Source organism: Adiantum capillus-veneris, chromosome 29 (genome assembly GCF_014529385.1).
Source record: "Adiantum capillus-veneris isolate H3 chromosome 29, ASM1452938v2, whole genome shotgun sequence".
Lineage (NCBI taxonomy): Eukaryota > Viridiplantae > Streptophyta > Polypodiopsida > Polypodiales > Pteridaceae > Adiantum > Adiantum capillus-veneris.
In genome coordinates, this window is record NC_140959.1 from 134570458 (window position 1) to 134597433 (window position 26976).

Consider the following 26976-nt stretch of genomic DNA (forward strand, 5'->3'; position numbering starts at 1 on the left):
GCGTCATTAATTCCTGCTTCTTTGACAACTCAACCTTGGTTTGCATCAACGCTTCAATCACTTCATAAGGCCCTTCACTTTCATCTTCAACTTCATTCGCAAATGCGACTAAACCACACTCCTGGATTTCTTTATCCATCAAAAGAAATGCAACATCAGCATCCTCATCACTGCTGGTAGTGCTATCACTGTCCTCATCTGTCACTGTGGAAGAGTCTTCATCACTAGACTCATCCTCATCTTCATAAAGCTCCTCTAATCGTTTCCTTGTGTCCATATTATAAAGCTTCTTGGTACCTGTCTTTCCATAGAGGCTAATCATACCATGTCGCCAATCTTGAACGGCTCCCACTGCACGTAACCATGGTCTGCCCAGTATAATAGGATATGCTCCCAACCCTGCTGGCATCACATGAAAATCAACCACTGCTTTTCATCATATGCCTCCACTTCTAAGCTCTTTACAACACCCAAGCATTTTACTTTTTGATGGTTTGCCAATCTGATCCGAAAACCTGACACCCCAGCCACTGTGAGACCCATCTTCTCAACGCATGAGTGTGTTATGACGCATATTTGGGCTCCGACATCCACATAACCTTGTCCCAAATTTTTCCTTTTATGCCACACATCTACTATTGGACAAATGTATGGTAGCTCGTCCATTGCCAACACCTTCACTGAACCTCTCTCTGGCTCTTTCTCCATTGGGTTAACCATCCTCTTCCACTGTCGCTTTAGCCTAGGCACCATCTCTATAAGCTGCCCAAAAGTAACATCTGCCTTCCTGCTCGTCAGATCCTCCTTCAAGTCATAGCTTAATTGCCCATCCCCTAGTGGAAAACCTGAAAGATGAAACTTTCGACGAGCTCTCCTTTTCCTCTTGGCCTTGACATCCTCGCCTTCATGGCTCTTTCCTTTCTTCTTACTAGGACCTGGGGCACTTCTTCCTTCCTTATCCTCTGTGGTCCTCTTCCCAATAGGCATCACTAATGTATCCTCTAGCTTTGATGCCTTCTCTAAGGTGACTACACTTAGCACTTTTGTCTTTCCCTTTTCCTCCTGGGTCAGTCCACTGGTTCCTTCATCTCCCTTAATTTCGATGCCATAATCATTTAACCTAGTTAGCACCTGTCTTGGCAATGGATACATGTCTCCCCCCATCCTTGGTGGCTTATCACATTGCGGGCTGATGTGACCCAACTCTCCACAATTATAACATGTGGGCGTCTGCCTCCAAAACCTACCATTGCTTTGTCCAACACCATTCCTAGGCCTTTCTTCACCTCCTGGCTGATTTGCAAACCTCCCTCGACCTCGATTATTTCCCACTTGACCTAGCATGTTTAGGCTGAGATTCTTCATCAAATCTACCATTTGCCTCATGTCTTGCCTTAGCCCATCATCTTGCACTACTGTAGTGACCACTGCTGGCATAACCTGAGTAGTAACAGGAACCACTGGTTCATGATAAACCCCTGACATGCGTCCTTGTAAAGACTCTATAGGCTGAAATTCAGACCTCATTGGCAAAGAATCCACCCCTAACTGGCTCATTTTCCTCAGCTTCCACTCTTTGTTCCTTGCTACCTCTAGTGCATTCTCATATGTCCTAGGATTCTTTAGCTCCACTCTCCAACGTATATTCTCCCAAAGACCAGCCAAGAACCTGTCCTTCTTCATCATGTCAGGCGGGGGTACCTGTGGTGCTAAAGCCTTGCACATTCGCTCCCATGCCAATGAAAACTTACGTATGTACGCATCTACTGGCTCACCTTCCTTCTGCACCAAACCTTGTACTTCTTGCCACACTTTGTCAGGATATTCTATCTTCACAAACTCCACTTCCAATCCATGCCTTAGATTGTCCCAACTCAATCTTATAGGTGGATCTGCTGCACGCAAATCCTCTTCAAATGCCTTGGACCAAACTCGTGCATCACTCTTCAAACAAATTTGGAGAAGGCGTAACATTTGCGTAGGGTCATGAATCTGGTTGCTAATGCAGGCAACCTCCATCTTTTCCAAAAATTCTTCCACATCTTCATCACTTCTTCCATGAAACTCCGGATAAGAGAAAGCCATGGCTACCCAAGTTACAATGCTTTGAGAACCCCTTTGAACACACGTGCAAGAACCCAAAACTTTTGACTACCCAATCCCCAGATATTCAATGGAGCTCAACTTTAGATAAGGACAAACACATGCACATCAAATGAGTTTTCATAGTTGATCATCGGAATGACAACAGGCAAAGGACATTCCAGGATCTCTCTCAATCTTCTTGGCCCAAACATAAAGACTATGTGCTACTGGAAAAAGATCTTCCTGGACACATGAACATTAATCTGAATCCTTTGAGTTAAATGAGGGCCATTTTGATCATCCATTAAAGCCAACCATGAAGCTCCCAAGAAGGCACACCTGACTTATCCTCTGATTTTTGCCCAAATTTCAGCAGCATAACAGCATAAATGGCTCAAAATACCAAAAAACCAGCCATGATAACTTGGAAAAATTTTGGCATAGTTTCCCCAGAAGTAGAGCAGTAGGAACCCAAAATATAGATTGTGTATGTATGCATAAACTGTCAACAATAGAACCCGAGCGTCAAGTAGGACTCACTAGTACATAGCCTATGGCGAGGTCACAAAAAGGGTGCTCCAGCTACTTGTATCACCGAAAGGATCTCTACATTTGAGAATCCCCCAGCTCAATAAAAACCTCACGCTATCGACCCTCACACGAAGGCTAATGAAAATCGCATATAGTCAAGTCTCAGAAATGACTATCTTCCAGACCAAGTCTCAGAAATGGCTGGGACTGCCAAAGACAACCAAGTATGGCTCCACAAATGCGTACAATGGCTGTTTCCACAAGTGACGTACAATCCAGCAGACAATGCGCTCAAATAGGCGCCAAGTGATGCATACCCACAACAACTGCAAGTGACATCACTGCTAGTATATCACTGTACTCCAGCTACCTGTACCTGTGTGAATCACCTGTACCTGTACCTGTCCCTGTAACCTGTAACCTGTAATCTGCAACCTGCAACTTGTAATCCCGAAGCTCGAAGCTTGAAGCTCGAAGAAGAAGGTACTCGAAGAAGATCCTCCGTGGGGGCGCCAAAAGAATGTGAGCGGGATGAAAACACACACAGCGCCTCTATAATGACTCGACACACACTCTTGGGAAGATACACACACACACTATGGGGCACCACTCGGCTTACACAACACACCTGGCCGAGACAGGGAACACACCTCTGGAGTGAGAGGAGAGAGACTATCCACTTCCCCACTCCACACACACACACACACACACACACACACCCAAAAAACTCAGCTCAAAAGAGGAGAATTTCTGATGTTGAGATACAATTGATCTTGGGCCAACACCAATGGGGCAAATAGCTCACACAATATGGGTAAAATAAGCAAGATACAATCACAAACTAGAGCAGAAACTTCGCTCATAGGAGAAACTTACACAGAAAAACAGCAGGAAAAGAGTGAGGAATTTGGCAAAATGGACAGCGCCATCGCGTCCGGAACGGCCCAAAACCCCAGTCTACAATGTCAAAGTGCTCAAATCCGACCTCGGATGAGCAGTTTACGGCCAAAACAGGCTCCAAAATGAGCAAAAACACAGCCCTATAACGACCCGACACACACTCTTGGGAAGATACACACACACACTATGGGGAACCACTCAGCTTACACAACACACCTGGCCGAGACAGGGAACACACCTCTGGAGTGAGAGGAGAGAGACTATCCACTTGCCCACTCCACACACACACACAAAAAACTCAGCTCAAAAGAGGAGAATTTCTGATGTTTAGATACAATTGAGCTTGGGCCAACACCAATGGGGCAAATAGCTCACACAATATGGGTAAAATAAGCAAGATACAATCACAAACTAGAGCAGAAACTTCGCTCATAGGAGAAACTTACACAGAAAAATAGCAGGAAAAGAGTGAGAAATTTGGCAAAATGGACAGCGCCATCGCGTCCGGAATGGGCCAAAACCCCAGTCTACAATGTCAAAGTGCTCAAATCCGACCTCGGATGAGCAGTTTACGGCCAAAATAGGCTCCAAAATGAGCAAAAACACAGCTGCGGCTGTTCCTCCTCTCTTCTCCACGTTTTTTCTGGTCTTCTCTCTTTTTTTTCAGTTCCCACACTTAGCTTTATTAGTTGGGCACCCTTGGCCTTTTAGATGACCTCAAACGGACCCCGAACAGGCCAAAAACTGACCTCGTAGTGCATAGTTGTCACCTTTTTTGCATCATTCGCACACCGGGCACTCAGCTTTTTTCCAATAATGCATCTCGCCACCACGTGAAGTGGCACCAAAAAGTGGTCCTAATGATGACCTTTCTGCATAAATCTAACAAGAAAACACCCACGTTGTGTCCGTATTCATCCACGTGCAAATATTGACCCCGTTCGCCCTCCTGACGCCACTCGATGCCATCTGACGCACCTGCTTACCTCATGTCGTCAGCCCGCGGATAGCTTCCTTGAGAAGTTTTATGCGCTACCAACTCCTCCTTTTTGTAGAAAAAACACACTGGTACTGATAATACTGAAAATCGCTGCACTATGTACACCCTGTCCTACCTGTACACACGTGGGCCCCACATAACCACCTGGCTATGGAAATTGGGTAATCCTTTATTCAATGCACCATGCATGTGTATGTACATATGCGCAATCCCTTGCTCAAAAAAACTCCTGACAACGTCATCTCATTGTACATGCTATGACAAAAGGAAACTAATGCTATCTAGCTACGGCTAGACTAACGTCGTCTAATCAGATGTCTCATCGCATCCAAGCGGCGTGTCTATCAGATTCTGCAAAACAAAACAATAAGACTTTCTGTAAGTATAAACATATAATAATAAAACAATCTATTTTCTTAGATTATCGTTAAAATACAACAAATGTAAAAGAGTAAAGTGAAATACTAACCATGCCATCGCAAGAACTCAAAATGTCCATCAAGGCGTTTCAGCCCTTTCTACCTGCGCACTCATGCTCGTACGGTGTAGGGTCACGTCCTGCCATCGACTACTGTTCACAACATACAAAGAATCCATTATGTTAGAATTTAAAAGTACAAATAGATGCAAAAACACTTACAAAATTGGTCTCAAATGATGCCCACTTGCCACTCCCCGCGTGGTGCGAGCTCCCTGCCTCTACTCGCGCTTTCGCTACCTCCTTTTGTTGCTTCCACTTGTGAGGATTCTCGTGCATTTCTCGCTTCGCATTCTTCCAATATTCTTTGGCCAGCCAATCTGGTCTATTCCACCCATGCTTTATTGCTTTTCATACTTCAGAACACCTGTGCTTGCAGTATTTGCGCATTCAAACCTTCATCAGGTCTTCATTGAAGTGCTCATCCCGACTTGACATGAGAAACTGGTCATGCAGCATGTTGATGACTGTGCCTTTTAGTTCATTTGGCACTTCACTCCATCCAAGATGATGATGCCCCGTTGATGTGGATCGAGTACAGCAAGCCCTCTCACCTGTGACGTGTGGACCTGGGTGTCTCAATAGGGGTCTCTAGTGGCATCTCGATGGGGGTACAGACGTTTGGTGCCTCCAGTGGAGTCTGGGCCCCGAAGTGAGGAGTGTCGACTGGGGTGAGTCCCAGAGGAGTAGCTATTGGTGTGTAGACAGGAATGACCGATACCCACACAAACCCTGGTGTAGATGGCAATGCTTGGCTGGTGTTGGGGAGGGCAAAGAAGGGGAACGTATGGAGCCTTGTCAAACACGAAGTGGTGTCAAGTCATCACACATCTCCTTCTACTCTAACCATGCTTGTGCAGACATCCTCGCTGGCTCTCTTCCCAAAAATCCATTGCATAACTCATGCTTGATGCGAGGAAGTAGAGGAAAATGTTGCAAAACCTTTTGTGGAATTTTTTTCCCGTGGATATCTACTCGATATCTCTCGAAATCACGTTTCGGACACTTCTCCATGTATATGTATTCCCCTCTAAAAAGAATGCAGTCGTTAGGACAAGTGTGAATCAAATTGTAATCCATCCCCAAGTTTTGCAAGATCTTTCTTACTTCCTCTTTGAAATCTGGCATCACATTATCAGCTGGTAGTATGTGCTCTTTGAGAAATCTACACAGCGAAAAAAATGCAGTATAATTGTGTAAGTAATCTATCATATCATTATACATCTAGAGTTTTTTTATTGAAGTAAACACATTGTAATAGATCACATGAAAAGTGTTGTGATGCTCGTGTCACTCCATCCAAACTTTGCATGCATGTTGAGAAGAACCAGGAGCATCTTCAATCTAGACACACGTGCTCCATCATACAATGGTGTATCGGCTTTACTTTTCATATCATCATAGGTAAGACTTTTTGAATCCACGATCGTCTCAATCATTTCATCGATCTCGGTCTCAAACATTTCCTTGTTGGGAATGTGGTCTGCATGATCATCCTCAAAGCTGTCATAGGCTACATCTTGTGGCCTCACGTATACTGCTTGACCAAAGCGCCTACGAATACGTCTATTGGTTGCAAGATTGTTGCATGTTGGCTAGGGTCAGATTCCGACGAGTTAGAATTGGCAACAACTCAATCTATAATAGATGGATCAAACTTATCAAATTCATGAACATGGTGCAAAGAAATTCTTCTTGTTTGTCGCACATCATGCTTGCATTGATTACAAGGACATAAGATCCTTGTTGAGAGATAGGTGTTTTGCTTGGACGGCCCCACATCCTTGTCACTACTCATAATGAATGTAAAAACCTTTTAACCTGGACATAAACTTAATCTTCTATTGACATCTTCTGTCTTATCTCTCTCTCTCTCTCTCTCTCTCTCTCTCTCTCTCTCTCTCTCTCTCTCTCTCTCTCTCTCTCTCTCTCTCTCTCTCTCTCTCTCTCTTTGTTCACACTATAAACTACCTCACATTCTCTAATCATGTCCGATCCCCGCACACCTCGGTCTAGAGGTGCACAGAGATTAGAACCACCAGGTTATAATCTTGTCTTTATTGGTCAATGCCCATATTTGTGGGTACGAGAAATCTACACTAAAAGGACATGGGAACTGACATGCTAATCTCCACCCAATCATGCCCTATATAGGCCCTTGGCCTTCTAAATATAGGGACCCCCTTGACTGCATGTCCGTCCTGGCCCTGTGCCCGGACTAGTCCTACCCTTGTCCTGACATTACTCCCCCCTTGGAGAAGTGTTTTCGTCTGTGAAAACACAAGTGATGGTATCTTCATAAGAACACTAATGTTTTCTGCGTAACATCCCACATGGATCCAACGGTTCATTTGAGCGGAACCCGGTTCAGTAGGAGGTTCAATGAAACCAAGAGTAACATTTTGATTTTCTACATTGTTGTCCATTTGTAACCATTTGATGGTACCGGTTCCTATCCAAACGTAGTGTGTAGACTCTATTTACAACGCTCATGAGCATGGTAAACGAGTTTATCACAACAAAGATGTACCAAAAAAGATTACCTTTTGTCACTTTCCATGAAAGTAACTTGCTGACATAACTCATCAGCCAATTTTAAGTCATTGACTTGGTCCCAATTTTCATCATCAATAAAAAACCCCACCCGAACGAGTGTTCAAGGTTGAGAAACTGAGTTATACATGAAGAGACTACCTAGTCGCAACATGCGTAAACTCCAAAAAGAGTAATAAATGCTCATGAATTTGTTTACTTGGAATGTACGCACTTTGCATATCCTGTAGCCCAAGATTACACTTTGTAATCTGTCAATTCCCTTGGATACTGACAGTACTGAGGTGTGTTTCCCCCACGGTTTACAAACAGTCATCCCAGACGACTGGTAAACGGGAATCACAGTAGCGCATAACATTGTTGAGGAATCAACAATGTTCGGAATAACCATCATGGTTAACTTGATAAATGCACATACCCCCAAACCGAGCCATGACCTCTATTGGGGATTAGTAGACCCAAAAGTAATCTCATAGAGTTACTCCACTTAGAGTGCAAAATGCTTTATAAGCAGCAACGTGAGGAATATGCTTCATAAGCAACAACGTGAGGAATATGCATGTCGTTCCAAATCAACCTTTGCTAAACACTAGGGCCCATAACACCTAGTGTGCATGCATTTAGCAAAAACTAACCCAAACCTGTATATCCATGGTGATTCTTGACAATACTTATGGAAAATGTGATGCGCCTAGCAGACATTAAAAAGAATGCAAATAGTTCTGAAAAGAAACTTAGTACTTGTACCTTGACAAGTCATTCTGAGTATCCGACAATTTCTGGCCACGAAATTGCTCCTGATACGTCGTGCTTAAAATGTTACAGAGTCATGCCAAGGGCATGTCGGCACAAAGTATTTTGGGCTAAGTATCCAATCTATCTTTGTGCCTTATGCTGTTATGAACCTACTTGTAGGGTTCAATTTGGCACATGTTGTCACATGGCATACAACATGGTTCAGGAACTCAAGGAGTTCGGTTTAGCCAGTGTGGAGCAATGAATGAGGGTCTCTCTCACTCTTGTCATAAAGTGTTTAGAACTACCTCCACACACAAGTACATCTTGTACTTGAAGGATGTTCCTTTATACACATCCTTACATGAGACATATTCCACATGTGGAGAATATGAGTCTCTGGACTGACACTGGCGCCATTATTTCAATTATGTGTCATGACAAAGTCCCTAGGTGCTGGTCACATCTGTTTTCTAGACCATTTTTTTAAGCACGACGTATCTGGAGCAATTTCGTGGCCAGAAATTGTCGGATACTTAGAATGACTTGTCAAGGTACAAGTACTAAGTTTCTTTTCAGAACTATTTACATTCTTTTTAATGTCTGCTAGGCGCATCACATTTTCCATAAGTATTGGCAAGAATCAACATGGATATACAGGTTCGGGTTAGTTTTTGCTAAACGCATGCTCTAAACACTTTACGACAAGAGTGAGAGGGACCCTCATTCATTGCTCCACACTGGCTAAACCGAACTCCTTGAGTTCCTAGACCATGTTGTATCCCATGTGACAACATGTGCCAAATTGAACCCTACAAGTAGGTTCGTAACAGCATAAGGCACAAAGATAGATTGGATACTTGGCCCAAAATACTTTGCGCCGACATGACCTTGGCATGACTCTATAACATTCAAGCGTACTTATGCGTCTTGAAAAACCAAGCAAAGCATACTAAAAATGAAATAACACCAAATTAATAGATGCATACCTGGAGATTTGAACTTAATGTTCACTTACCCGTATTCAAATGGAGAGGATCACATCCCCTACCTGAAAAGACAAATAGCATTGCAGTGGTAAACGTGGTTGTTGCCTTTTCAATCCAAGCTCTTGGATTGGAATCTACGTAGTCAAACCCCTTGGTAAGGCTCTTTGTAGAAACCGCTCAACTAGCAAATAACGGTAACCAACATAGTCAACCGAGCCTATCACAAATTTTTTGTTTACTATATTTTGTTGGTTTTACTTGCTTCCAGAGGTTTACAATAAAAGAAAAAAGTGAGAACAACCTCTTGGAAAAATTCAAAAAAAAATGACTTGATGGGAATTTTTCCTTGACTAGTTCACAGGAGGTGAAAGGTAGAACCTAATGGTAAAGGGAAGGGAAATATGTACATGTAAAAAGAAAAGATATGATGTGTTTGTGGAGCCATGCACCCATGATTCAAGGGTCATGAGGGGCTCATATCATCATGGCTTTGGAGCCATATGATGATTCAAACAGATGGGACCCAGATGGAAGACTTGGTGGAGGAAGGAAACAGACACATGATTTTGCTGGATTTTTTAAAAATACGTCCACTCCTATCCAAGAAAAGTTGTCTTCATCAAAGTTGTAGCTTATGAGCTGGAGATTTTGACCATATGTTTTTTTATAATTTTTGCATCTACGGTCTAGGAGATATGGACCAAATGGTGGACTCCAGTTTCTCCAACTGTGGTGGAGACCACCCCCTCTACCTTTACACACACACCCTTCCTTTTCCACATTGAGTCCTTTAAAAATTAGCCATTAGTCTCCTCACCCTCCCCTCGTTCCTCCTCTCTCTCAAGCTCATAAAACCATCACAAATTCCTCTTCTAATCACCTCTCAAATCATGCTTAATCTTGTTGTAATTCATAAGTTGTCATTCAACCCCTTCCTATTATTACTAGATATGCATTGATTTTATGTAGATTATTTACATTTTAAAATAATGAATCTCTTAGACTCAAGCTATGGAGGAAGGAGTGAAGACAACACAAGTGATTATGGAGCCAATTAGTTGCAAATTGGTCAACAAATCACTTGGAAGGAGCTTCTTCATTGGTGGAATGTCCCTAATCAAGCTTCATTTGTACAAATTGCACTTCAATCTTAACCTCACTCCTAATCACTCTCTTGCCTATATAAAGAGCCCCGCCCCTTTGTAACTTCAAGCCTCCCTCAACCTCATTGAGTCTTTGTATCACTCATCATGAGCTAATAAAGCTCATTCATTCACTCCATTCTTTGCACATTATAGAGTGCAAATTGTTTTATGCTAGTAACCTCCCCTCCTCTTACTTATGTTAATTAAGAGAGATCTTTTATGTGTGTGTGAGAGTGCTTGATGTGATTTTGGCTAATTATTGAGTTGTTGTTTAGTAATCTACATGCTATTTGTGTTGGGAGTGCTTGAAGTTATCCATTCCTTGTACACACACTAAGGTTAATGCTTCATTCAAAGTGATAGATCTCTCTCTCTCTCTCTCTCTCTCTCTCTCTCTCTCTCTCTCTCTCTCTCTCTCTCTCTCTCTTTGCGTAGCGGTCCTAGTCCACTCTTCCAAGACTAGGTGGTGCCCTCATCTCATTTCCCTTGTGGCCCAATGGAGTTTGTTTTGGTGTAAAGGCCGCCATTCCAAATTTCCTTCGTCATAAATTGGTGCCCCCACGGAGGAGTTCTCAAGCAGCGCTCTGTCAATCCTATGAAGGAAGGTCCATCAAATTCTCCGAGACTTCCACTATGGTCTCCCCAAGAAGCTCGAGAAAAGAAGCGTCTTTATCGACGAACGACACGTATTTGGGTAAAGAGAATTAACTACATACACCCTTCTTTGGTTCAACGAAAATCTTGTAGTCATCAAGTACCTAGGTCAAAGCATTGTGTTCAGTGCTTCGTGGCTAGTGTGAAGACACTTCCTTTGAAGCCTCGACTTCAAGTGGTGAAAGCACTCTCAAACTCGGGTATTAACAAGTTTTTGGAGGGGGAGCTACACATCAATGGTGTGCGGTATTGGCAAGAGGCTACATATGGTGATGCACTCCAACTACTACTAGCAAGAAGGCTCAAGGTGGTTGAGAAGGTAGCCATTGAACCCTATGAACTCTACAAAGCTGAAGATGGTCACACCAAAGCTAGGATAATCACTGGTGAGAAAATTCTTCACATCTCTCAAATGGTGGGATCCAAGAGAGCTGAACTTCAATGAAGTGCTTCATGGAAGTTTGTATTTAATGCACCAATGAATAATCCCATTTTCTACAACTTTCAATCAGTTCAGAATATTAGGGTGAATGTGCGCATTGATAGAAATATTTTTTTCCAACAAACATTGGTCTTCTATTTTGGAGCTGAGAGGTTCAGAGAGATATTGTTGTCCCCTGACCCTATAATATTTCCTATTTTGGAGTATAATGTATCTTTTGATGTTCACATCTTCATATTGCTTTAAGCATACTCCATGAATCATAGGGATTTATATGGACCTTTCCAACCTCTTGCTAGACAAACGGTGCATATAATAGCTAGCACAAAGCTTAGGTTCCAAAACATCATAGGGAACTTACTAGGCCCTCGTCGTCTAGCTGAGATTAATGCATCTATCAATCCATTTATTCTACCCTTAATAAGATATGATTTGGGCCTAAACGTTTTCATCTTTGTGTTGTATTGAGAGGAAGGCAACCCATTTTATCATGGCTTTCCCTATTTTTTTTGGGCGTAGTGGGGAAAATGTTGGGGATTTTTTGGATAATTTGGAGATGGCTTTCCTTGTCTATGGGAGGGATGACGAAGCATTGAAATTGAGAGTTTTTCCTTTGGTGCTCAAAGAAGAAGCTAGGGTATGGTTCCAGGCTCTAGATCCAACCCAAAGAGCTGAATGGGAGGGATTGAAGGCAGATTTCCTATGAAGATTTCAACAAGCCAATTCGGCAGAAGAACTATGGAAACGGCTTCTGGCCCTTCATCAAGTTGACCCTCATGGTTATGCAACCTATGAGGAAGGTTTTCTGAAAATTTGGGACCAATGGTCAAACTCACTAAGCCCTCGTGAGCGAGCTCCCAATTGCCTCCAAAAGGATCAATTTATCTCAAGCTAGTACCCCTTGCTAAGGGAAAAGGTAAAGAGAAAATTTCCAAATACTTTTGAAGATGCCTTAAGAATTGCCAGGGAAAAGAATCGAAAGATTCTCTATCAAACCCAAGATGGACAGCTAGCTTTGGGAGGCAATATCACAACTATAGAAGCTTCTCACGTACCTCCAAATGTGCCTAATTCACTAGGCCTCAATAGAGGTCCCCAAGAAGATATGCTCCAACAAATAAACAATCTCACAAACCAGATAGAGGGTTTGAGAGTAAATCTTGTGCAGGGTGCAAGAAGGCCTATTGAGGGGAATAGTGGGAATCGGCCACCAATGCGACGTCAAGCAAGGGAAATGTTGTGTTACAATTGTGGGGAAAATTGCCATGGCATGTATAATTTCCCTCATCCCAGAAGATATGACTACCCTGTCAGAGGTCTTGGACAACAAGTAAGTCCTCCCCGTGCTAGAGCTCAAGCACAAGAGCAACCGCAACCTCAAATTTTGCAACCACCTCGTGCTCAGGCTCAAGCCCCTACTACTCAACCAAATGTGAGAATCATAAGGATGGAGGAGGTCGTCAAGGGCAGAAGCAACCAGGAAGAAATAGTTAAAGGCAACTAAAGATGAAGCCAAGAAGAGAAAGACCTGTACTAGGTCTCAAATTGACATCTCTGATTTCCCTATGGGATCTCGGACACAACCTTATGACAGCGGATGTGAGTTCTCAAGGACCAAAATTACTTGGCCACAACTACTTCATATCTCCCCAAACATGCGACAACAGTGGTTAAAAATGGTGAGCACGAGGGAAAAACGAATTAAGATATTAAGTGTAATCAAAGCCTATGGTCTCAAGGATATAGTGCCTTTGGTGGAGGCTCAAATCAAGGGACAATGGATTCCAAAAACTTACATTGACAGTGGAGTAGAGGTTTGTGTCATGACAGAAAAGCTAATGCATCAATTGGGTTTAGAGGTAATGGAATCATCAAACTTTAGGTAAAAAATGGCCAATAATGTCTCTGTCACTTGTGTGGGTGTAGTGAAAGCTTTGAGAGTTTCAGTTTTTGGAATCACTACAGAGGTTGATGCTTATGTGATGCCAGTGAAGGGAGAAGGATACCCCCTTATTTTAGGACGACCTTGGCTCATGGGTATAGGAGATATGGGCAACAGGAGACTTGGAGTTGAGGCCACGTGTGGGTGGCCATAGTCGGAAGGTGGTTTATAACTTGAAGAATGGGCGACAAGAGAACCTTGAACTAGAGACGTCAGCTGATGAGTGGAGCTCAAGTGGATACTCCTCATCCATGGACGAGGAAGAGAGTTCAAGTGAAGAGAGTGATAGCACTCTAGAAGTCATGGGCGTCACCATAAAGGAAACTACCTCATCAGAAGACAACCCAAGGATCCAAATGGAGAATGTGTGGGATGCCAGCCTAGAGAAGATGTTATCCAAGTATATAAAGGAAGAAGAAATGGAGGGTTATGTAAATTTTCTCAAGAAGCATGCATCATTGTTTATTTCTGACTACACTCACATTACAGGTGTCACTGCAGTGAAGCATCATATCCATCTAAAAGAAGGGAGCAAGCCAGTAGTACAAAAACTAAGAAGATTAGGAGTTGTGCAACAAAATGCACTATTGTCCGAGGTGAAGAAACTCTTAGAAGCAGGATTCATATACCCAGTAGAAGATTCAGAATGGGTCTCCCTAGTAGTGGTGAGGCCAAAGAAGAATGGTAAATGGCGAGTGTGCATGGATTACAAGCCACTAAATGCTGCAACAAAAAGGGACCACTTCCCTCTCCCATTTCAAGATGAGATTCTAAATGAAGTAGCAGGCCATGAGTGATACAAAGTGTGTGATGGCTACTCTGGCTACTTTCAAATACGCATTGCAGAGGAGGACCAGAAAAGGACTACTTTCATCACAACATGGGGCTGTTTTGCATTTCGAGTCATGCCTTTTGGTCTCACCAACGCTCCAGCCACCTTTCAACGATTCATGAATATGGTCTTCCAACCTTACTTTGGTAAGTCCATAAGGGTTTTCATAGATGACTTTTGTATTTACAGCTCCAAAAGTATGCATCTCGACAAGATTGATGAAGGATTTACTCGTTTAGCTAAGTTGGGTGGACAACTAAACAAGGACAAATGTCACATTGGGGAAAGCAAGGTTACACTATTGGGTCATGTAGTGTCCATTGATGGAATCGAGGTAGATCCTGAAAAGATAGAAACATTGCTAAATCTACCTTCCCCAACTTCCATCAAACAATTAATCTCTTTCTTGAAAAAGCTATGATATTTGAGTAGATTCATACACTTACTCTCCCAAGTGATATTTTGTCTACAACAGCTGACCCGTCAAGAGACGCTTGTTTGGAGTGAAGAAAGTGATGGGCATTTTAGAGAGATAAAAAAAATGTTAGGGTCACTCCCTGTAATCCTCCAACCTTGTTGGGAAGAAACATTCTTTGTAAACCCTAGTGTGGGAGAAGAGGCCATTGGTGCTGCCCTCCTACAAAAAGATCCAAAAACATCCTTTATGAGGCCTGTGTATTTTGCTAGCCGCCTCATGGGAAACACAGAGAAGGCCTACACCCTGATGGAACATTTAGTGTTAGCCCTCATGTTTGCGGTAACCAAATTTCGGCCATACTTGCTGCCGAAGAGGTTTGTAATTATCACTGTGGAGGATATGTTTCCCTATGCACTACAACATATGGAAATCTCTGACAAAATAGCAAAGTGGGTGGTGCGACTTCAAGAGTTTGATTATACAATACAGGTTGAAAGAACAACTCGAGCATGCTTAGCCGACATTTTAACAAACAAGTGCTATGAAAACATTTTCCATTTGAAGAGAAAGGAACTTCCACCACCTCCAGCTCCAGAGGCTTTGGTCAATGCTTATAGCCTCTACTTTGATGGAGCATACAAGAGAAGCAAGGATAAGGCAGTTGCAGGCATGGTGGTCTTATCCCCGTTGGGAGAGAGGATCCATGGTGAAGGGATCACTCTAGAAGATGTCCACTCCAACAATGAAGCAGAATATCAAGCTCTAATTCATGGCCTTTGTTGGTGCTTGGATAATTCAATTGAGAGACTAAATGCTTTTGGTGACTCCATGATTTTGGTAAGGCAAATGTAAGGTACATGGGCTTGCAAAAATGCCAGTCTCTCTACTAAAATGAGAGAAGCCAAAGCTCTTATGAGGAGATTTAGGGAGGCACGAGTACATCATGTGCCAAGAGACCAGAACAAGGATGCAGACCACCTAGCATCATCGAAGTTAAATGAGTCAATAGTGGGAGCAGTGGCCATCAAACTTCCACTTCAGCAAGGCAAGGAGGACTTAGAAGATATTATACACATTCTGGAGCAAGGAGAGGCTCCTAAACACTTGAATGCAGGGGAAAGGCGATGGTTAGCTAGGAAGGCTACCAGGTATCGCATAGTAAATGATGACTTGTATTGTCTTGGTAAGGATGGTGTGCTTAGGAGAGTGCCTTTGAAGAGTGAAATTGAAGAGATTTTAAAAGCTTGTCACGATGATGTGTGCGGAGGACACTTTGCACACGACATCACTAGTAGAAAGGTTCTACAAGCTGGGTTTACTTGGCCAAGTCTTGATCGTGATATCAAATACTGGTGTCAAACAAGTGATGAATGTAACAAAACAGGATCACGACGGCTCATAGCTGAATCTCAGAACCCAATAAAGGTATATGGGCCCTTTGAGAAGTGGAGAATTGATGCCATAGGGCCTCTACCACGCACTCACTCAGGTAAAGAGTACATCATTATGGGAGTAGACTACATGACTAGATGGGCTGAGGCTATGCCAACCAATAGAATTACTGCTAAGGATGTGATTCAGTTCATCTTTGACCACATCTGTTGCCGGTTTGGCACCCCTCTTGAAATACTTTCTGATAGAGGACCAGGGTTTAGAGAAGACTTGGTAGGAGAACTCATGCAGAAGCTAAATATTCAGCACCAACACTATACTCCTTACTACCCTCAGTGCAACGACTTGGTGGAAAATGTAAATGGAATCATTTGCAAAATTCTCACCAAACAGGTACATGCCAGGCGCCAAGATTGGGACAAACACCTGAATGGAGCTCTATGGGCCTATAGAACCTCCTTCAAAACCGCATTAGGGTACACACCCTTTCATTTGGTTTATTGAAAGGAGGTGCTTTTGCCCATTGAAGTAAAGTTAACAAGTCTTTGAATATTGGGTAGCTAGGTAGGCTCTCAAAAGGAGAAAGTACATCAAAGGATCATGGATCTAGAGAGGCTGCAATTGGACCGTGAAGAAGCCATCAACCACTACTCTCAAGAAGCAGAGAAGCGTAGAGAAAATTTCAACAAAAAGATAGCATCTAAAGACATCAAAAGGGGATCTCTGGTGCTTCGATATGACAATCGCTTCGACACTCGTAAGGATGAAAAGTTCTTTTTCAATGGGAAGACCCGTTCTTGGTCACTAAAAAGTTCAAAAATGGCTCTTACAGACTTCAAGACATTGATGGTAAAGTGCACAAGACCAAGACAAATGGATGGAGTCTAAAGCCTTATCACATCAAAATAAGGTCAGCCCAAGATCAAAGAAAGTAGGCTAGAGGAATAAATACCTCTAGCCAGGTTTGAGGGGGCTATGATCGGAGCCTATCACAAATTTTTTGTTTACTATATTTTGTTGGTTTTCCTTGCTTCTAGAGGTTTACAATAAAAGAAAGAAGTGAGAACAACCTCTTGGAAAAATTTTTAAAAAAAATGACTTGATGGGAATTTTTCCTTGACTAGTTCACAGGAGGTGAAAGGTAGAACATAATGGTAAAGGGAAGGGAAGTATGTAAATGTGAAAAGAAAAGATATGATGTGTTTGTGCAGCCATGCACCCATGATTCAAGGGCCATGAGGGGCTCATATCATCATTGCTTTGGAGCCATATGATGATTCAAACAGATGGGACCCAGATGGAAGACTTGGTAGAGGAAGGAAACAGACACATGATTTTGCTGGATTTTGTAAAAATACGTCCACTCCGATCCAGGAAAAGTTGTCTTCATCAAAGTTGTAGCTCATCAGCTAGAGATTCTGACCATATTTTTTTTATAATTTTTTCATCTATGGTTTAGGAGATATGGCCAAAATGGTGGATGCCAGTTTTCCCAACTGTGGCGGAGACCAACCCCTCTACCTTTACACACACACCCTTCCTTTTCCACATTGAGTCCTTCTCTAAAAATCAGCCATTAGTCTCCTCACCCTCCCATCCTTCCTCCTCTCTCTCAAGCTTATAAAACCATCACAAATTCCTCTTCTAATCACCTCTCAAATCATGCTTAATCTTGTTGTAATTCATAAGTTGTCATTCAACCCCTTCCTATTATTACTAGATATGCATTGATTTTATGTAGATTCTTTACATTTTAAAATAAGGAAGCTCTTGGAATTTTGCTATGGAGGAAGGAGTGAGGACAACACAAGTGATGATGGAGCCAATTAGTTGGAAATTGGTCAACAAATCACTTGGAAGGAGCTTCTTCATTGGTGGAATGTCCCTAATCAAGCTTCATTTGTACAAATTGCACTTGGATCTTAACCTCACTCCTAATCACTCTCTTGCCTATATAAAGAGTCCCCCCCCTTTGTAATTTGAAGTCTCCCTCAGCCTCATTGAGTCTTCGTATCACTCATCATGAGCGCATAAAGCTCATTCATTCACTCCATTCTTTGCACATTATAAAGTGCAAATTGTTTTATGCTAGTAACCTCCCCTCCTCTTACTTATGTTAATTAAGAGATATCTTTTATGTGTGTGTGAGAGTGATTGATGTGATTTTGGCTAATTCTTGAGTTGTTGTTTAGTAATCTACATGCTATTTGTGACACGAGTGCTTGAAGTTATCCATTCCTTGTACACACACTAAGGTTAATGCTTCATTCAAAGTGATCTCTCTCTCTCTCTCTCTCTCTCTCTCTCTCTCTCTCTCTCTCTCTCTCTCTCTCTCTCTCTCTTTGCATAGCGGTCCTAGTCCACGCTTCCAAGACTACGTGGTGCCCTCATCTCATTTCCCTTGTGGCGCAATGGAGTTTGTTTTGGTGTAGAGGCCACCATTCCAAATTTCCTTCGTCACCGTGTACAGAATGATTGGAATCAACTTGAAAAGTGTGTCCGTTCGCTACCGAGTTTGGTAGATTGCAGAATTTTTTCCTTAAAAATATAACTCGGAGAGATCAAATGTGATCCTCAATGCAGATCAAACTATGATCCTTAATGCCTATGGGGTGATGTAGCATCACCCGCCGGGTCTTACCCCAAAACAGTATGTCCATAGACACTCCGTAGTGCTATAGAGAGAGCAAGAAATCCACACAAGTAAGATGCCTAGCTCGTGTCAACAGCCATGCTGTGTCAACCGTTTGTTACCTCTAGACTCCATGGTATAGATTAGCTGATGTAAGTGTAAGAGTATAAAAAACTTAATCGCACTAGAAACATGTAGTGCGAAAATGACATCCTAAATATCCGTAATGATATCTGTAATGACAAGACGCTTGCTTGTCAATTAACGTCAATGTGTACACCACTGGGTAGAGCTGTTCAATCTTGAGAACAATCATCCATGGAATACCAACAAGTGGATCTTATCCTAGATTTAGTAATGGCTCGTAGCCAGCGTGCGTGGTTCATAGCCCATATGGAAATGAGTGTTCAATCGATAAACTGATGAAATAAATGTGAATGGCACCTTGCCCAATTTGTAGCTGATAATTGTAGAGCATCGTGGATCAGGAGAAAACATGAAACAAACTTCGTAGGAAATGTTCATGTTGTACCTTAGAAAAAGAGGTGAAGAACGAACAGAAGAGCATGCTGGGCTGAGGGACTTTCCTTAAATGTCTAGTTTGTGTGTGCCTAGAACTTTTGCGCTTAGACATCTTATGCCTAACTGGCAGCTTATCCTATAAGCATGCAACCATCTGACTGTATGATGCTCGCATCGCCAGAGGGAACACAAGTCAGGTCTTGATTGTCTACCGTGTATGGGTTGTGAATCCAGTAGAAGTTTTTAGGTTGTTGTGTGCCTGGATAGCAACCAAAAATTATGGGAAACAATGCATAACTAATAGTGTCCTCGACAGAGTGATTTGTGAGAGCGTACTGTCTACCATCTGGGTAGAATGCCTTGCATACAAAAACGAAAGCCCGTGGCTACCGTGATAACTGTTGAAGTCAACACCCTAAGTGCCTTGCACCGGTTAGACTGGTAAGGATTCGATGAGATGATATCCTGAATAATGTAGGTGCCCCAAACTTAGTTGCCAACTGCTCTTGTCGACGAGGTAATTGGAGTACGAATTAGAAGCCTTATGTCATGTAAAATGGGCCAAGCATGTGGTATTTCATAATACTGTCCAAATTAAATGCAAAACGTGAGTTGTAGGACACGTGTATCATATACACCCTAATGCAGTGATCTTACATGCATCTTAGAATGTTTTTGGCAGATCATATAAGCCAAGATGATGTGACTGTTCGTACCAAAAATGACTGTGGCAGAAAAAAATTTGGGGTTTAACAGTACCCAATTCAAAAAAAAAACATACAATATGCTGAAAATTCCATATTGAGAAAATGGTTGCGCCTAACATATTCAAAAAGACATATAACTACTATGCTGTGCACCAAAACTGGAGTTTATGTCAAATCACAAAGTCATGCATCATGATTAAGTTTTCCGACATGTGGGCACTGCTTTTTTTTATGTGTTCCTAAGCAAATAAAGCATAATTTTATACTTTTTGCATGTTGAAATTCAGATGGTGATAGGCGCTTCTTGACCACGTTGGTCGTGCCTTGATTTGTTCCGACAACCAAAGTATTGTGGACATGTTGGACCTCTTTGGTCATAATTGGTAAATTGGCAACCCCCTGGGTTGATGGCAAGTGGAGAGTTGATTCTGGTAGCATTTTGTAAATTAGTTGGGTAAGATTTTCGACTTGTGTAACCAAGATTTGAACCCTGACAGCGAGCTTGCAAAATCAGGCATTAGAAAATGTCCAATCCTGTCAAGTGACAAACTCCCTGGCATATGGCAATTGACTGTCATCCTCTAGAATATCCAATACGCTCTGTGGAGGAGGGGCTGATAAACGAGGAGACAGAGATTGATCACCTCGGTTTGCACCATCCATCCCTGTTGCCACGAGGGTACTCTCCGTGAGAGTATCCGGCCCCATGACATCCACAGGTGGAGCCCATTCGATATATTGAAAGTCAAACATGTGTTGATTATCAATTTTCGCACTCATGGCGAATCTGTGTTGTGCGAAAAAAAGAGAAAACAATACCTTGGTATGCAACAAAAACTCGTAACCGTATCGAACACAGAGGTAGTTAGCCGTGCTAACCTCGCCGGCGGTCGTAAAGAAGGTGAATTTGCAATCCTGGTAGAATTGGCGAAGAGGTGAACACCGAGAAACTTCAGCACTAGCTCGTAGCAGGTTGCAATAATTAAATGGGTAATTATGTCTTCAACTAAACTGAACGTCTAAGTTGAAATCGGATTGTAGATCCCAAGCCACCACAAAATCAGCACTTGATTTGCAACCGAGGATGCCCTTGCAAACACCGATGTATGCTTCGTATGCTTCGGCGAAGTTATGGTTACCGTGTATGGTCGACTCGGGTGGTGCTTTAAAGATCGGCAACCAAAAATATTGTCGTATAATAATTAAGTTGCAAAAATCTTCAACTTGATCACTCCTGGATCGTTGAATTGTATACCGATAATCGAGGGCCGTGCGTCTCTTTGTATGATGCCAAAACTTGTTTGGCTTGGATTCCGTATCTCGTGTAGCTTGTATGGGTGTATGCCGAGGTGGGCATGCACCCTTGCTCAAAACATTTGAGGGGAATGGCCAAGACCAAAGGCGTTTGGGTCTTTTTGGTGTGAAAAAGCAACACCAAAGCAGCGTTTGCAGTCAGTGATGGCGCCCGACAGGGCCACAAGATCTTGGCAAGGAGGTAGCAGTGTGTGGGTCGCCCTAGTGACGGCTTATGCTGCAAATCCCAGCACCCATCCATCGAGCCCGTTTGTGCGGCCTATGGTGGAAGTCGACCATTCTTCCTTCCTCGCCTCAAGGGGCCCTGCACACGGTGCTTGCCTTGAGATTTCTCTCCCGCCTGATTAGGGCTCTTTTACACGGCTCCCCTCCTCATGCACATGCAAAGCTAAAAACGGCTGTCTCTCCACGCCTGTGTCCCAAAAACGAGTGGCTCTGATACCAGTGAAAGGACATGGGAATTGACATGCTAATCTCCACCCAGCCATGCCCTATATAGGCCCTTGGCCTTCTAAATATAGGGACCCCCTTGACTGCATGTCCGTCCTAGCCCTTGGCCATGGTCCTTTGCCCGGACTGGTCCTACCCTTGTCCTGACATACACACCCACGTCTACATGATAGTGCATGTAGTGGACAAAACTCCTTTGCCTCTTCTCTAGCTGTAGCAATTCACAACATCTTAACATCTCTTCATAGCAGATCCTTATTCGAGGGATTACTTAGCACATTACATGCTGGTCTCCAATTTGAGTATCATGCCGTTGAAAGCTTTCCAACTTAAGGTCGCATCCGTAGAGAGGAAGAGAGGGATCACTATTCTCCTAACTCTAATTTTTTTTGTAATCTCAAAGGTAGACTTTTTAATATAAAAACTAAATCCAAAATTTAATCTTAAATTTAACCTAATTAAAGATATGGTGATTCTGAGCTAATTGAACATGGTCACTGGGTGAGTTAATAGGTGTCAGATTATTCTGATGGAAATATACATATTTTTGTGTACCTAGTGTTTGCTCTTGGGGCAAAGCCTTCATTGACATGCCCTAAAATATAACCTAAATCTAATCTTAAATCTAACATAAATCTAGATCTAATCTAATCTTAAACTCGACATAAACCTAAATCTAATCTAATCTTAAATCTAACCTAAACCTAAATGTAATCTAACTTAAATCTAAATCTAATTTAATCTTAAATCTAACCTAGCTAATCTTAAATCTTGTCTTAATCTTAAATCTTGTCTTAATCTTAAATCTAACATCAATCTAAATTTAATCTAACCTTAGACTCAATATAAACCTAAATCTAATCTAATCTTAAATCCTAAACCTAAATGTAATCTAACTTAAATCTAACCTAGCTAATCTTAAATCTCGCCCTAATTTTAAGTCTAACGTAAATCTAAATCTAACCTAATCGTAAACTCAAAATAAACTTAAATCTAACTTAAACCTAAATGTAATCTAACATAATCTTAAATCTAATTTAAATCTTAACCTAATCTTAAGTCTAACCTACCTTTAAAAATCTAGCATAAATTTTAAATGTAATCTAGCTTAATCTTAGATCTTAATCTAACCTAATCTTAAATGTAATTTTAAATAGAACCTAACCCTAAATTTTAATATAACATTTCATTTCATATTTTCTCTCTCTCTCTCTCTCTCTCTCTCTCTCTCTCTCTCTCTCTCTCAATGTGTGTGTGTATGCATTCTTTGTTTATGCATGTGTGTGTATGTGTTTTTTGTTTATGCATGTGTGTATTCTCTCTCTCTCAAAGACAATATGTGTGTGTGTGAGAGACTGTGAGAGGGAGAGAGAGAAACAGGGGAAGGGAACATGAGAGAGAGGAGAGGGCAGGATCATACCTGGCTCTCCTTCCTCTCCTTCTGTGTGTGTGTGTGTGTGTGTGTGGGGGGGGGGGGGGGGGGGGGAGGGGGGAGAGAGAGAGAGAGAGGGAGAGCGCGGGTTTACCTCTTTCGCTAGATCTTCGAAACTCAGATCTGAGATCTAAGTTTTTGGCGCTCTCCGCTTATTTTTTACCCCAGTCGATGTCACTATGGGCATCGCTATGAGAGTCGCTATAGGCATCGCTATGCAACAAAGAAAATAGCGATGCTCATAGCCACGCGGTGGATTTTCACTTTTGAGCATCGCATTGCGAGCTAATGTGAAGTACCTCTTGTAGTCAGACAAACCAAAATTACAAACTCCAATGGGTTTGAATGATGTAATCTATTGGGATATGAGAAAATTATGTTGCAATGATTGAGAATCGGATAGGATTGGCCAAGGGTTTGATCACCCCATAGACGTGTATGCATTAATCAATTGATGGATTTGATAACAACTTTAGTGCATGAAAATTTTCAAATTCAAAGGGGTGTGTTTTGATAATCTCCAATTGGAATCAATAAGAATGGATGGATCAATAAGGTGTACCAATTAATGGTGACTTTTTGTTGAAAGTTTCATCACAATTTCAATTGAGTGAGGTGTGAGCATTAAAAGAAATTGTGCAAAGATTTTGGACATTTTGTGTGTGCATGATCGACTAGCACAAGGAAATTTTCATATAGCTCGATCAAAACCTATAAGAAATTGGATTTATTATTCATGAGGAAAGGATTTCAACATGGCTTTGCATGATTATTTCATCCAAGATTGATGCATGTTGAGTTTGTAAGTCACGTGCATTGTGTTCCCTTCATTCACTTGACGACCACAACAATTCCAACTCATTTGCAATTTCTTGCAAGAATGGCCAAGTTCACGCATGCAAAACCCCCCATAAGATAACTTGAAAGAGATAAAAAAGAGAAAAAAAAGGGGTATTTTCTCTGTACCGAATGATGGTGAGTCTCTCTCTCTCTCTCTCTCTCTCTCTCTCTCTCTCTCTCTCTCTCTCTCTCTCTCTCTCTCTCTCTCTCTCTCTCTTGCATTCTCCATTTGGACACCAAAATTCTCCCCAGCTTTGAGTCTCCCTGCGAGCCTCTGGGTCCCATCCGGATTCCCACACACACACACACCCAGCTTTTATGGTCAAAGACTAAAGAAGTCCGAGGATTCTGCCGCGTCCAGCTCCAACGACCTACACAGTTCTAGTGTCTCTCACTTGCAACACACACACACACACACACACAGTTGCTAGCTCGCCATTTTCCCTCAATGCTTTCAATGGGTGAAGCTCTCACTCTCTTGCATGATGGTCTTAATTTGGAGATTTTGTCCTACTCGCATTGCACCCAAGCTCCACTTGCCCAGTTTTCTGCCCAACCATTCACACTCTCACACACGCCACTTTCCTGGAATGGCACTCATCAACATACGCACACACTAAATTAACAGTCACCTTATTGCTTTTCTAGCTGCTACCGGCCAATACCTACACAATATACACAGCCGCGTACCGCTTTTCCCTACACGTGCTGGCTCGCAACCCTCACCCCACTTGTTTTTTTTGAGGCTCGCGCACCCATACACCCACACATAAATTGGTCACCCCTTCCATTCTCTCTATCTCCCTCTCTCTCTCTCTCTCTCTCTCTCTCTCTCTCTCTCACTCACTATCGCCTAAGTAGGCTACCACCATGCAATATTGGCATAAAAAAAGAAAACAAAAAATATAAAAAAAAAGGGGAGACTTTGGGGCTTGTTCCCGGCCCTTTTCTCAAAAAATGGCGAGAGTTATAAAATACTGTGTAGCAATAATCATTTGTTGTTCAAAATGGTAATTAATCATCTTCTTCTCTTGAGATGCATGGACAGACTGTTTATGAGCATTATACTTGCTACATCTAACATTGATTTTATGTATCCACTATTTCTCCATGGATTACCTTAGATTTCTGATGCTTGTGATTGATCGTGAGTCCTTTTAGTGCTTATTTTGAACGGCATATACTTTTATTGACCTCTTATGCAGAAGTATTGACCAATGATACAAATGAGTGTTAATTGCCTTGAGATAGTTCATTGAAAGTTGTGCTTGGTACATGAGTATGCATTTCAATGCTTGTGAAAAAGGCTATCATAGCACTAACATCTAAACCATATGATGATTTGCCAAAGAGGGGTGGACATGGTAGTATAAGGTCTTGGGATTATTGGGAGTTCCAAAGTTGTATATGCTAGCTAGAGGGCTCAAACTTAAACCCACAGTAGAAGGGATTGTGGTGAAAGCCTTTATAAGGAAGCCTTTTTGCAAGGAGTCTTCATTCTTGACGATCCACTCTTGAGGATCCACTTTTGAGAGATCTCTCACTTGAGTGTTCACTCTATGTATGGCCTAGCCTTGGGATTAATGCCCATGCTTAAGAGGCTAGTGCTAATCCATTGTAATTAGAGAAGCATTCTTAACCTAATCTCTACTTTCTTCACTAATCTACTTCTTCTCTATTCCATTATTTCATGAAGTAGTTTCACCTTTCTCATTATTCTGTATTTGAGTGTGTGTGATGGCTTCTTACTTATTAACCACTCCTATCCTTCTATGAGCATTCGATTTGTGATATTTAACATCTATAATTAGGTTGATTAAGTTGGTTCTTAATATTTTAATTAGTGTATGTGCCCTATTATTTTATTATGTATGGATGGGTTTTATGAAAATCTAGCACCATTCACCTTGTGTGTGTAGCTTTTGATGAAGTGCCTTGATTGGCATGTGGTGATTGGAGAGGCCAACACCAATGCAATTAGTGTGTGCTTATCAAGTGTACTTAGAGATTCTAGTCTATGGTAAGCCAGACTTTAATGGTCTTAATGTGTATAGGTGATGCTTGATTGATGATGTGATTAGAGTTAGTGATTAATGACTAATCTCTATTGCATTGGATGAGCATACTCTTGAATAATCTAATTCGATACATTCAATGTTCGTGCTTCCATGCCCTAGCCGGGTTGTCGATCTTAGGATTGATAATTTTGTTGGTTTTGGGTTGATTAGGCTATGCTACAATTGCCCCCAAAAGAAACTTTGTCCAATAATCAAAAGGTTAAATGGACATAAGCACATGTAAAAGCCATAAAAACCTAAAGGAGTTTCTCCAATCAGCCACCAACTTTGAGAAAGGTAGACTATGAGTATAAAAGGCCAGTAATTGTGACAGTAGACACCAGTCCTACATGAATTGGATGGGCAATAGGGCAAGATGATGAAGAAGGACACATGTATAGTGTGGTGAGATTTGGAGCAAAGGTACTGTTGCAGGAGCGAGTCACACAATCACACCACCCATCAAGTGCATGTAACACAACCTGATCAACATAATGTCAATCGAGGACACAAATGACATGATAAGCACACGGAGCAAATCTCGCTAGCTTGTCACACTGAGACCATCCTACATATACAACACTCTTGAAGGCCAACTAAAACACAACTTAGAATCCACCTAGCCACATACACACAACGGAAGGAAACCCATCAAATCATACCAGAATCATACAAAACTTAAGGAACACCATCCCCTCACTAGGGTACACATGTCCCTAAGCTTCTACACCCTAAACCTATTTGCAAAAAATGCGTATAAAGACGGAGAAATTTTTTGGAAGTGCCCAAAACTGAAATCTATGAGTATTTATACGTAGCTTATGTCGTCAAGATTCTAATGATTACTTGCAACCATAAAATAGACATTCTTTGATATACTTACAACCGCAAAGAGCTCGTAGATACGAGAGCATGTTTGCTCCGTT